Source organism: Stomoxys calcitrans, chromosome 5, assembly GCF_963082655.1.
Source record: "Stomoxys calcitrans chromosome 5, idStoCalc2.1, whole genome shotgun sequence".
NCBI classification, from domain to species: domain Eukaryota; kingdom Metazoa; phylum Arthropoda; class Insecta; order Diptera; family Muscidae; genus Stomoxys; species Stomoxys calcitrans.
The window spans coordinates 24,958,986-24,970,538 of NC_081556.1; positions in this window are offsets into that span (position 1 = coordinate 24,958,986).

Below are 11,553 nucleotides of genomic sequence, written 5' to 3' on the forward strand. Positions count from 1 at the left end.
TGGATGTAGTAGTGGAGTTATAATAAAATAAGATGATTATTATATCCTTGGTGGTGGATATCCACAGTTCCAAAGTTCCGGCGTCATTAACGCTATCGACCTGTTCGCAGAAAAAAAATCCAGGAGGCATGTTTTGCCGCTCTGGTAATCTTATTGTATTCCTTGAGCCGTGTGTAATACACATCCCAATTATCTTCCGCCTTTTTACGACGTGCTCTGTTAAAATGTCTGCGGATCTCTTAACCAATATTGCGAATCTCCTTTCCCGAAGAGGACAACTATCTTCGAAGGACCCCACCTGTGAAAAAATTTGTCAACGCCGACTATATGAAAAATCCGCAATTACTTTTTGGGCAACCCAATACTACAGCTATACCAGATTTTAAACCGATTTGAATCATACTGCGCACAGTTGTTAAAAATGATATCAAAACACTACGTGCACAATTTCAGTCAAATCGAACGAGAGTTGCTCCTCTAGATGCTCAAGAAGTCGAGACCCAAGATTGGTTTATATGGCAGCTATATCAAAACGTGGGCCGATTTGAACCATACTTAGCGCAGTTGTTGGAAGCGATACCAGAACACCGCGTGCAAAGTATAAGTCAAGTCGGAGGATAATCGCGCCTTCTAGAGGCTCAAGAAGTCATGACCCAAGATCGGTTTATATGGCAGCTATATCAAAACATGAACCGATTTGGCCCATTTACAATCCCAACCGACATACACTAATAAAAAGTATTTGTGCAAAACTTCAAGCGCCTAGCTTTACTCCTTCGAAAGTTAGCGTGCTTTCGACAGACAGACGGGCGGATGGACAGACGGACGGACAGACAGACGGACAGACAGACGGACATGGCTAGATTGACTTAAAATGACATGACGATCAAGAATATATATACCATATCGGGTCCCAGACCCATATTTCGAGGTGTTACAAACAGAATGACGAAATTAGTATACCCCCATCCCATGGTGGAGGGTATAAAAACTATTGTAGCGCTCTTATTGAAAAACCCTTTATGTACTAATAGATGGACAGAAATAGATGGAGTGCCACTAGCAACACATATAAATTTATCATTTATTTAAAGATCTAGCCTTTTCCATCCGCCCGTCTGTCCGTCAGCCTGCCCGAATTTACCCTCCTTCCGCTTGTTTCGAATAGGTGTACAAGCATTGCTACGTCCCTGCCTAAATTTGTTTTTTTGGTTATTTCTGTTTATCATATTGAGCTTTGACAATTTCTGCAATGGAATATTACCAAGGCACTTCTGCTGGTACGATTGCTGTGATGAACATGCTGGGACAAGGATGAAATTTTGCCCCGGCTGCTTGTCTTGATTTCCCTTTTAAGGATGTAAAGCAGCAATGCTGTTTTTGCTGCTATGATTCTTCATTTAATTTTCATGGCTCAGCTGCATATATGCGTTGTTCCTCTTCTCTTGCTTTTTCTATTCGAAAAAAAAAACAACAGCATCAAAAAATGTTGAGGCTGCTTCTTTTCGTATGTTGGGAGCTCAGCATGTATGGTCCTTTTCTCTGACAGTCTACAACAGCAGCAGCGACCTGCATATCGATTTCTTGTGGAGTTTTTAATATCCTTAGGCCATATTTTGTGTGTCTGCATTTTGAAAAAAAAAGAAAAAATCAAATCGAAAAACTCCAAACACAACTCAAATGTCCTTGTGTCATCTGGGCATACTCTATGCTGGAGTTTAGGCTAAGGAATCTCATGGTTTTTGTTTTTTTTTATAGCCAGTTTTACTTGGAACTGTTGATGATGCTGCTTTGACTCTCCAAACCAGCTATACAAGGTTCATATTCCTTAATTCGTCCTTTTTTTATCCTGGCATTGGAACCCAATGAAGAATGAAGATGTGTATGTGTTCCTACGTTTATGCCTGATTTAATTTCATAGAGTTTTGCTGAGGCAAAAAACGCAGACAATAAAAATCAAATCACATTTAAGTAGGGTAAACAGATGAGAACAAAAAATCCACCTTGATTGCTGGAGTCTCAAAACGACTTTTGTATGTACTACACAGAAATGTTCATTTGTCGAACGAAAGCTATTCTTCTACAATCTGCAGTTATGCAAGTTAATTAAAGAGAATACTAGGCAATAAAAAATTCAAATCAATTCTCAAATAAATTAACAGAGATTTTGGAACAGATGTTAATTCAATTTTAATTCTTTCTTTATTTTTGTAGAATTTTTTTGTGAAGTTTTGTTTCTAATGTTTCCAACTGATCAAATCTTCTTTAAAAATATTTCTTTATTAATATATATAAGATTTGATTGAATACAGGTTATACATCATTGACCCTGTGCATTGTGTGGGGCAAAAATAATGGTAATCCTAGTTGAGTTGCCATAGAAAGGATTTACCCATAGAAAATGAAAGTAAGAGAAAACGATGCACAACAAAATGATACGGATTATGAGGGTTTTTTTTTCTTTGCCCTGTGCTCTGCTCTGAAAATAAAGGGATTTGTGGTAAAATGCGCTCTTTTCCGAGTGCTCATGCTGCTAAGGTTTACTTAGACCACACGTTACTAGGTAACTCTTATACTTCAAGGATTCAATGTGGTAAAGGTTAAACGAAAAAAAATGCACTGGAAATTGTTAAACAAGTGCTGGTTAATGGTTGATGGTGACGATTATTAATTGGAGTATGGAGGTCAGATTGTACATCTGATACCATATTTTTTTCTCTAAGCCCTTTGTATTTAATGGTGATTGCAATAGGGGTTAAATGTTTCTTTCTTTTTTATGAATCAAAGGTAGCAGAGATTAAACCCATGAATTGTGGATGGTGAAAGGTCGAGGTTCTAAGACACAGGATTTAGATGAATAAATCCTTAATCGAATTATTTACTATCATTGAAAAATAAATATGTGTCCATTGAATAAGCGTTTTTCGTTTTTTTAACATTTTAAAAATTCTTAAAATTTGTTAATCCTTCAATAAGATTTTTTATTAGCTTTATTATTAGTATGCATAAAAAATAATGGTGAAAAAACACTAAAATTAATTAAGTAACAAGTAAAAGTTAAGTTCGGCCGAACCGAATCTTATACTCCTCCGAAATGAATCACATATGTCAAGTTCTTTGCTTGATATTTCTTTATAGGCAAACGAAGGATAAAGGATAAGAATTGCCTGGCTTTGATGTTGGAGACCATATTTGATATCATTATGCAAAATTTCAGCCAAATCCGATATGAATTATATAAAGAGAGTCAGAAATAAAATCGGGAGTTCGGTTTATATGGGAGTTATATTCGGTCATGGACCGATATCATATTTGGTACGTAATAATAAATCTTTTTCAAAGTATCCTCCAAGATTTATACACTTTTGCTTATCCAAATTTGACTGTCCAACGACTTCTCCTACGGACTTCAACATAGTTGCCAAATATAGTTTGAATCGGTCTATAACCTCATATAGCTCCCATATAAACCGATCTCCCGATTATATATCTTGAGCCTCTATAGAGAGCATTTCTTATTCGATTTTGTACAACAACTTCTTCTATGACCTTAAGCATACATGCAAAATAAAGTCTCGGTCCATAACCTGATACAGGCGCCATATAAACCTTTCTCGCGATTTTACTTCTAAAACCCCTATATAACGCAATTTTTATCCGATTAGGCTCCATGGTCTCCAATATACACACCAAGTATGGTCGTTATTATTTCATAACCTGATATGGCTCCAGTAGCATAGCAATTATTATACAATATCCTTTGTTTGCCTATGAAGAGCATCCGGGCATATACACTTGACAAATGCGATCCATGGTGGAGGCTCGAACTTAGCACGCTTTTACTTATTCGGATATATAAATGTCAAAGTGCTACGCTTTGTTTCTTTCTCTATAAACTTAAGAACGGCTTATGCTCTTCATATTTTTAGTCGACATAGGCATGTTCGAAAGTCTGTCTATCGAAATTATGACGGCTGTAAAACTGATGAAGATATCCATTTGAAATTCTGCACAGATACTTTTTATTGGTGTACATAGATTGTTGCGGATTCTTAATATATTATATCGGTTAAGATTTTAAAATAGCTCCCATAAAGCGATCCTTGGATTGGGTGTTTTGAATACTAGACGCCTAAGTGAAATACGTCTATATCCTCAAAAAATCTTACCAAATCCCTCCCAGATGCGCTTATATATAGATATAGCCCCCATGCAACCGATCTCAGCATTTTACTTCTTGAGCGGCTTCCTGCATTTTTTCTGTTTTGGTTAAAATTTGGTACGTGAAGTACTGTTATGCCCTTCAATAATGACTCTAAATTCCTTCCATAGGGACCGATCCCCGGATTTGACTTTTTGAGCTCCTAGAAATCAAAATTTGCACACGATTTGACTGAAATTTGGTACGCCTAGTAATCTGATACCCTGTGATATTCACAACAAATCCGACCTAGATAAGTCGATAACTGAGTATAGCCCCCATATGAATTAATTGAGGCCTTCGAAACTTAAATTTTTGATCGATGTGGCAAAACTTTGGTAGTTGAAATATTATACCCTAAAACTCACAACAAATTCCATCCAAATAAATCCATACATTAACATAAAACTCCCTTGAAAATCGATCGGATTTTACTTCTTTGCCGTAGTTTTTGCTACATTTGTCTGATATTTGAATAGTGTTCTATCTTTTGTCTGCTTGGTTCTACTGAATATACTGATGCAGGAACTCTGTTTTAAGTTGGGGTGCGTGCAAAGGGAACTAGGTCTAAGTCGAGTATGTTTGGGCAGACAGTCAAAAGGTGACGTGTAGCGTGTTGTCTCAGGTTACATCTGCCGAAATGCAAATGAGCCAGAATAACTCTGCTGGGGGCGGTCAATTTTTTCAAGCGCAATGGGAAGCTGTCGTTCTGAAAGACCACATACACGTGGTAGCTAATCTGCTCTGATCTAATCTGATCTAGAGGTTATCTCTTGTAGCTCTGCACCTTTTTTCTGGGAGTGTTGAAATTTGAAACGAGTGCTGCTATATAAGGTTCGGTGCTAATAATGACAAGTAAGAACGTGCTGAGTTCGGCCGGGCCGAATCTTATATACCCTCCACCATAGATCGCATTTGTCGATTTCTATGCGCAGTATCTCTTTTTAGGCAAACAAAGAATATTGAATAAGAATATGCTATTGTGTAATATTTCCGTTCATTCGTATATGAATTGCGCCTTATAGGGGCTCAAAATCTGGAGATAGGTTTATATAGGAGCTGTATCAAGCTATTAATCGATTCAGACCATATTAGACACGTATGTTGAAGGTCATGAGAGAAGCTGTTGTACAAAATTTCTTCCAAATCGTTTGAGAATTGCACCCTCTAGAGGCTCAAGAAGTCAAGATCCTATATCGGTTTATATGGCAGCTAAATCAGGTTATGTACCGATTTGCGCAATACTTAGCACAGTTATTGCAAGTCATAACAAGACACCTCTTGCAAAATTTCAGTCAAATGGGATGAGAAATGCGCGCTCTATTGGCTCAAGAAGTCAAGATCCAAGATCGATTTATATGACAGCTATACCAGATTATAAATCGATTTGAATCGTACTTAATACAGTTATTGGAAAATATACCAAAACACTAAGTGCTAAATTTCAGTCAAATCGGATGAGAATTGCGCTCTCTAGAGACTCAAAAAGTCAAGACCCAAAATCGGTTTATATGGCAGCTATATCAAAACATGGACCGATTTGAACCATTCTTAGCGCAATTGTTGAAAGTGATACCAAAACACCAAATGTCAAATTGGACAAAAATTGCGCCCTCTAGAGGCTCAAGAAGTCAAGACCCAAGATCGGTTTATATGGCAGCTATATCAAAACATGGACCGATTTGGCCCATTTACAATCCCAACCGACCTACACTAATGAAATGTATTTGTGCAAAATTTCAAGCGGTTATCTTAACTCCTTCGAAAGTTAGCGTGGTTTCGACAGACAAACGGACGGACGGACAGACGGACGGACTTGGCTAGATCGACTTAAATTGATATGACGATCAAGAATATATATACTTTGTGGGGTCTCCGACGCATATTTCGAGGTGTTACAAACAGAATGACGAAATTAGTATACCCCCATACTATGGTGGAGGGTATAATAATGTGTTTATGTGATTCAGACTCTTTATCGGCAGATCGGTCTATATGGCAAATATATCCAAATATAGTCCGATCTGAACCATATTTAAGTTAGACATCGGTTTAAAATAACTCACTGTTTTAAATTTCAACGAAATAGGGTAATAAATAAAGCTTTTATGGGCTTTAGGCCATTTATCGGCAGATCGGTCTGATCTAAATATAGTCCGATTTCGCCCTTTCAAGAAATTAACCAGATTTTAGCTCAATACTTAAATTTTCCACCTAAGTACAGATACCGGTACTGTCAGATTGATGCTGACTACACTTTGTATTGCCTAGACCATACACTTATATAAGAGCCCTCGTAAATCTGTTACATTTATACCCTCCAACACATACACACTAAAATGTACCCAATTAGATCCGTATATAGATATAGTCCCCAATATAAACCTCTGCCTCTCCGTCCCGGTGGCTTCCGCCTTTTAAGGAAGATGGGATTAAAATTGCATGCAATTTTGCATCCTAGCGCAAAACTACACCCTCAGTCACCAGACCATAATCACTCCGAACTGCGGACGTAAAGGGCTTTTGGCGATTATATTGCTCCTAGGCACCCTATAAACATATATTTTTATACTATGTGGATAGTATACGCTAGCTGCTTCGAAGAATATTGTGCGACATGTAAGTCTATGCGCAAAACTAATCCAATTTTAATAAGATTTTTCCAAATCGGGGAAAATATGTATGCATATGAGAATATATATTCAAATCTGTTACATTGTTTTAAAGACCAAATAATATTACTACTCTTATAGTCAGAACGACAAAATAAGAACCAATTGACACCAACCATCTAAAGGGTGATTTTTTTGAGGTTAGGATTTTCATGCATTAGTATTTGATAGATCACGTGGGATTTCAGACATGGTGTCAAAGAGAAAGATGCTCAGTATGCTTTGACATTTCATCATGAATAGACTTACTAACGAGCAACGCTTGCAAATCATTGAATTTTATTACCAAAATCAGTGTTCGGTTCGAAATGTGTTCAAATTTTGACAAATTTTGTTCAGCGATGAGGCTCATTTCTGGTTGAATGGCTACGTAAATAAGCAAAATTGCCGCATTTGGAGTGAAGAGCAACCAGAAGCCGTTCAAGAACTGCCCATGCATCCCGAAAAATGCACTGTTTGGTGTGGTTTGTACGCTGGTGGAATCATTGGACCGTATTTTTTCAAAGATGCTGTTGGACGCAACGTTACGGTGAATGAACACATTTCGAACCGAACACTGATTTTGGTAATAAAATTCAATGATTTACAGGCGTTGCTCGTTAGTAAGTCTATTCATGATGAAATGTCAAAGCATACTGAGCATCTTTCTCTTTGACACCATGTCTGAAATCCCACGTGATCTGTCAAATACTAATGCATGAAAATCCTAACCTCAAAAAAATCACCCTTTATATTTCAATTACATAACCTCTTTCGTTTTCCACAATTTACTTTCAAAACTGGTTCAAATCACGCCTGATTCAGTATCATCTCAAAACTGAGACGCCTGGAAAAGGTGGAAAACTACCAAACGTGAATTAAACTGGCTTATACAAACCAAACTTTACTTGCTGTTCATTTATACTAACTTTATCTACAACAAGACCTGCAAATTTTCGGTAGTTATTACAAACTCGGAAGAAGTCTAGAAAAGAAATTGTCAAGATGGTAGTGGGAGAAAGTAATTATTCAAACAACGGGGATACTTCTCTCATATCAATGAGTGCTGTCCGATACAAGTTCAAGCTTAATGATAAGGAACGTCGCCTTTCCAATTCGGAGTCCACACAGCTTGCCTCAGAGAAATACCACTGATTACCTAAGGTAATTACCTCTCAAGTTCCACCAGTTCTTGTTGGGAATAACCACGTAGAAATTGTTTCTTCTGATATTCTGGCCTGGATTTGAACCCAGACGGACATGCTCCCTCTGAGCTACGGTAGCCCCAAAAAGCAATTACAACACCTATTTTTTCCATTTATTGGATAATCTTAATCTTACACCAATGTAGACTTATCTTATACAAATCTAACAATGACCTATAAGTTTTAATGGTGCAACATTTTTATTTTATAAATTTCTATACATTTGCAAATACCTTGGCCTCATGCGCTTGAAGACACATTAAAATCTTATAGGCTATTTCACAGTTATTCTCACCACTCTGACTTTTGCATTCCTCCACAGCTGCTACAACTTCGGATTTACGATTTTTATAAGCTGGATAGGTTTCCATAGTTTTCAATGAGGCTGCAACATCGAAGATACCATCAATCAACATGCCCTGTTTTTCCATCATACACTTGAGATGACATTGAATGGATTCGGTGACATGCTTAACAGGATCCGCAGAAAATTTGTTCACTTCTTCCTCAGTTAGGGGAACCTCCTGCTGGCATTTGTTTTTTATTTCCATTAAGTCATCCTCAATAAGTGCCTTATAAGTATTTGAGAATATTAAATAATAATATGAATGGTTAAGGAAAAATTTACCTGTGCTTTATTGAAGCAAAATAACAAAAATATTACACAAATATTAATCAGCATATTAAATTTCTGATGTTCTTCATGTGAACGCAGCCCTGCTAAAACTGAAAAGCTTTGATGGAAATTTTTATAAATTGAATTCATTTTTAATTATGTGGAGTATTTTTATAAATTATAGATAATTATTGAGTAATTAATTTTGAATGTTCACAGCATGTGACTATCAAATATTAAAATTAATTGTACAATGGGTTGGTTCTGATTTTTATGCCCATCACCATAGTGGTGTTATCTAGTCATTCTGTTTGAGGCTACTCGAAATGGTGATCGGCGACCCTATGAAGAATTTATATTCTTGATTTTCTAGACAATTTCCTTCCATACGCCAGTTGAAATTACCATAGCAGTTGAACGAAAAAGATATCAGCTTTGAATGTTGCATCTTCACTGAAAAAACGAAGACGTTGCAAAAGCATCCATCATTTTTGTCATTATCATACACATTCGTTGTAGGAAAATAACAAGTGTGGATGACTTTGTGCACACGCGTTGTTGTTTCATGCACCGACCATTATTAACATCATCCCTACAAAATGTGTATGTATACCAACCTTAAGTTTAAATGACTCTTAAATCATTGCAGTATGCACAGAGCCGGTGGCACAAAAACTTTTCGCAATCTTTAAAACAACTATGCTTTAGATGTTGTCAGAATGTGAACGGCTGTGAACGTTTCATTCACAAAAACTGTTGTTAGTTTATGAACATTTGTGATTGATCTGATAATATCTGTGTGTTGATTCATTTTTATAAACGAATATGGAGGATTTGTCAACGTCGTGCTCGATTTGTTCTTTGGGTGTTTTCTTTTATTGGTGAAGGTCATTGGGGATTGAAACTGGACCATATCGGTATGGATTGGGAAATTTTTATCATACTCGTATGTATGTATGTTCATATTCGTTGTACGTCTCTGGAACTTCCCAACGATCTGCAATTACTCAATACCTCGGCAAAATTTAAAACTAGACTTTGGAAATGATGAATGTTAATGCTCATTTATTTTTTATTTTATTCTTATATACTTTCCTTAGATTAAGTGGTGCCAACGGGATGCAACCATCTGTGAAAATATCATGAAAATCGGTTTAGTACAATAGTTTTTGAGTCTATTCTGAACAAATAAACAAAGCTCTACTTTCATGAACGAAAGTAGAGCTCCTCCATAGGAGGGGGGTATAAAAATTTCGTCATTTCGTTTGTAAAACATCAAAATATAGATTTGAGACCCAACAAACATATTCTTGATCGTCTTGACATTGAAAATCAATTTCGCCATGTCCATCCGTCTGCCGAAACTTTCGAAGGAGTAAAGCTAACAGCATGAAATTTTGCACAAATACTTCCATACGTGTAGGTCGGCTGGTATTGTAAACCGGTCTCGGATGTTGACTTCAAGAGCCTCTAGAGTGCGCAATTCTTATCTAATTTAATGTGATGTGTTCTGTTTTGGCTTTCTACAACTGTGCAAAGTATAATTCAAATCTGTTCTTTACCTGATATAGCTGCTATATTAACCGATCTCGGATCTTGATTTCTTGATCCTCCCGAAGCAATTCGTATCCGATTTGGCTGAAATTTTACATGACGTGGTTTGCTCTGACTTGCAATAACAGTGCGAAGTATGATCCAATTCGGTCTAGGATATTGAATTCTTGAGACTTTAGAGGGCACAATTCTTATTCAATTTGGCTGAAATTTTTCATGATGTGTTCGGTTTTGACTTCCAACAAATGTGAAAAGTATGGTTCAAATAGTTTCATAACCTGATATAGCTACCATAAAAGGCACAATTGCCACACGATTTGGCTGAAGTTTTGAAGGAAAAGTTTTGCTATGAATTTCAACAGCCGTGCCAAATCAGGACTGCAGAGTCGAGGTTTTGTGGCCGGAGTCGGACTATTGAGTCGGAGTTGGGTTCGGAGATAAGCACGCTTGCCCAGACTTCGAACCGTTCTACGACTACGAATCACTCCAGGTCGGAGTCGGAGTCGAGGGTCAGCCTCCGCAGCTCTGGTTCAACAGGCTTATTATATATAGCTCTTAAATAAACCGATCGGACAATTTGAATTCTTGAGCCATTAAAGGGTGCAGTTTTTATCCCAATTGGCTGAAATTTTGCACCATGATTTCTCGTATGACTTCCAAAATGAGTGGCAAGTGTGACTTAAATCGGTATATAACTTGATATAGCTCCCATTAAAACCTATCTCCCGTATGCACTTCATGTGCCCCTAAAGTACGCAATTCTTATCCGATTTGGCTGAAATGACTTCTATTATGGTCTCCAACATCCAAACCAACTATGGCACGAAACGGTCCATAAACTGAAATAGCTCCAATAGCAAAGCAATTATTATCCATTATCCTTTGTTTAGCTATAAAGAGATACCGGCCAAAGAACTTGACAAATGGTGGAGGGTATAAAGATTATACACGGCCGATCTAAGTTCGCTGTTACTTGTTTTTATATAAAAATACCCCAAGCTTATCTAACCGAATGACCCACTAACACAGTTAGAAAAACCTAAATGCGTCGCAGAGTCTTCCCATAACCTTTTATCAAGTTCTTGTCAGAGAGATACTACGTTTTCAGCAATCTGCCAGACTTAAGCGATAAGGACGATAATTCCTTCGACAAGTCTGAAGTATCATCTGCAGAAGCATTTCTTGAGTTTCCAACCCTAATTTTCTATACAAATTCAGTCTCACCTTGTTAAATCATTACACACGAAAATATGGATAATTAGAGATCTTTTCTTGATCGAACGATTTCGCTAATGGATGGAAAAATAAATGAATAAATAAATGTTG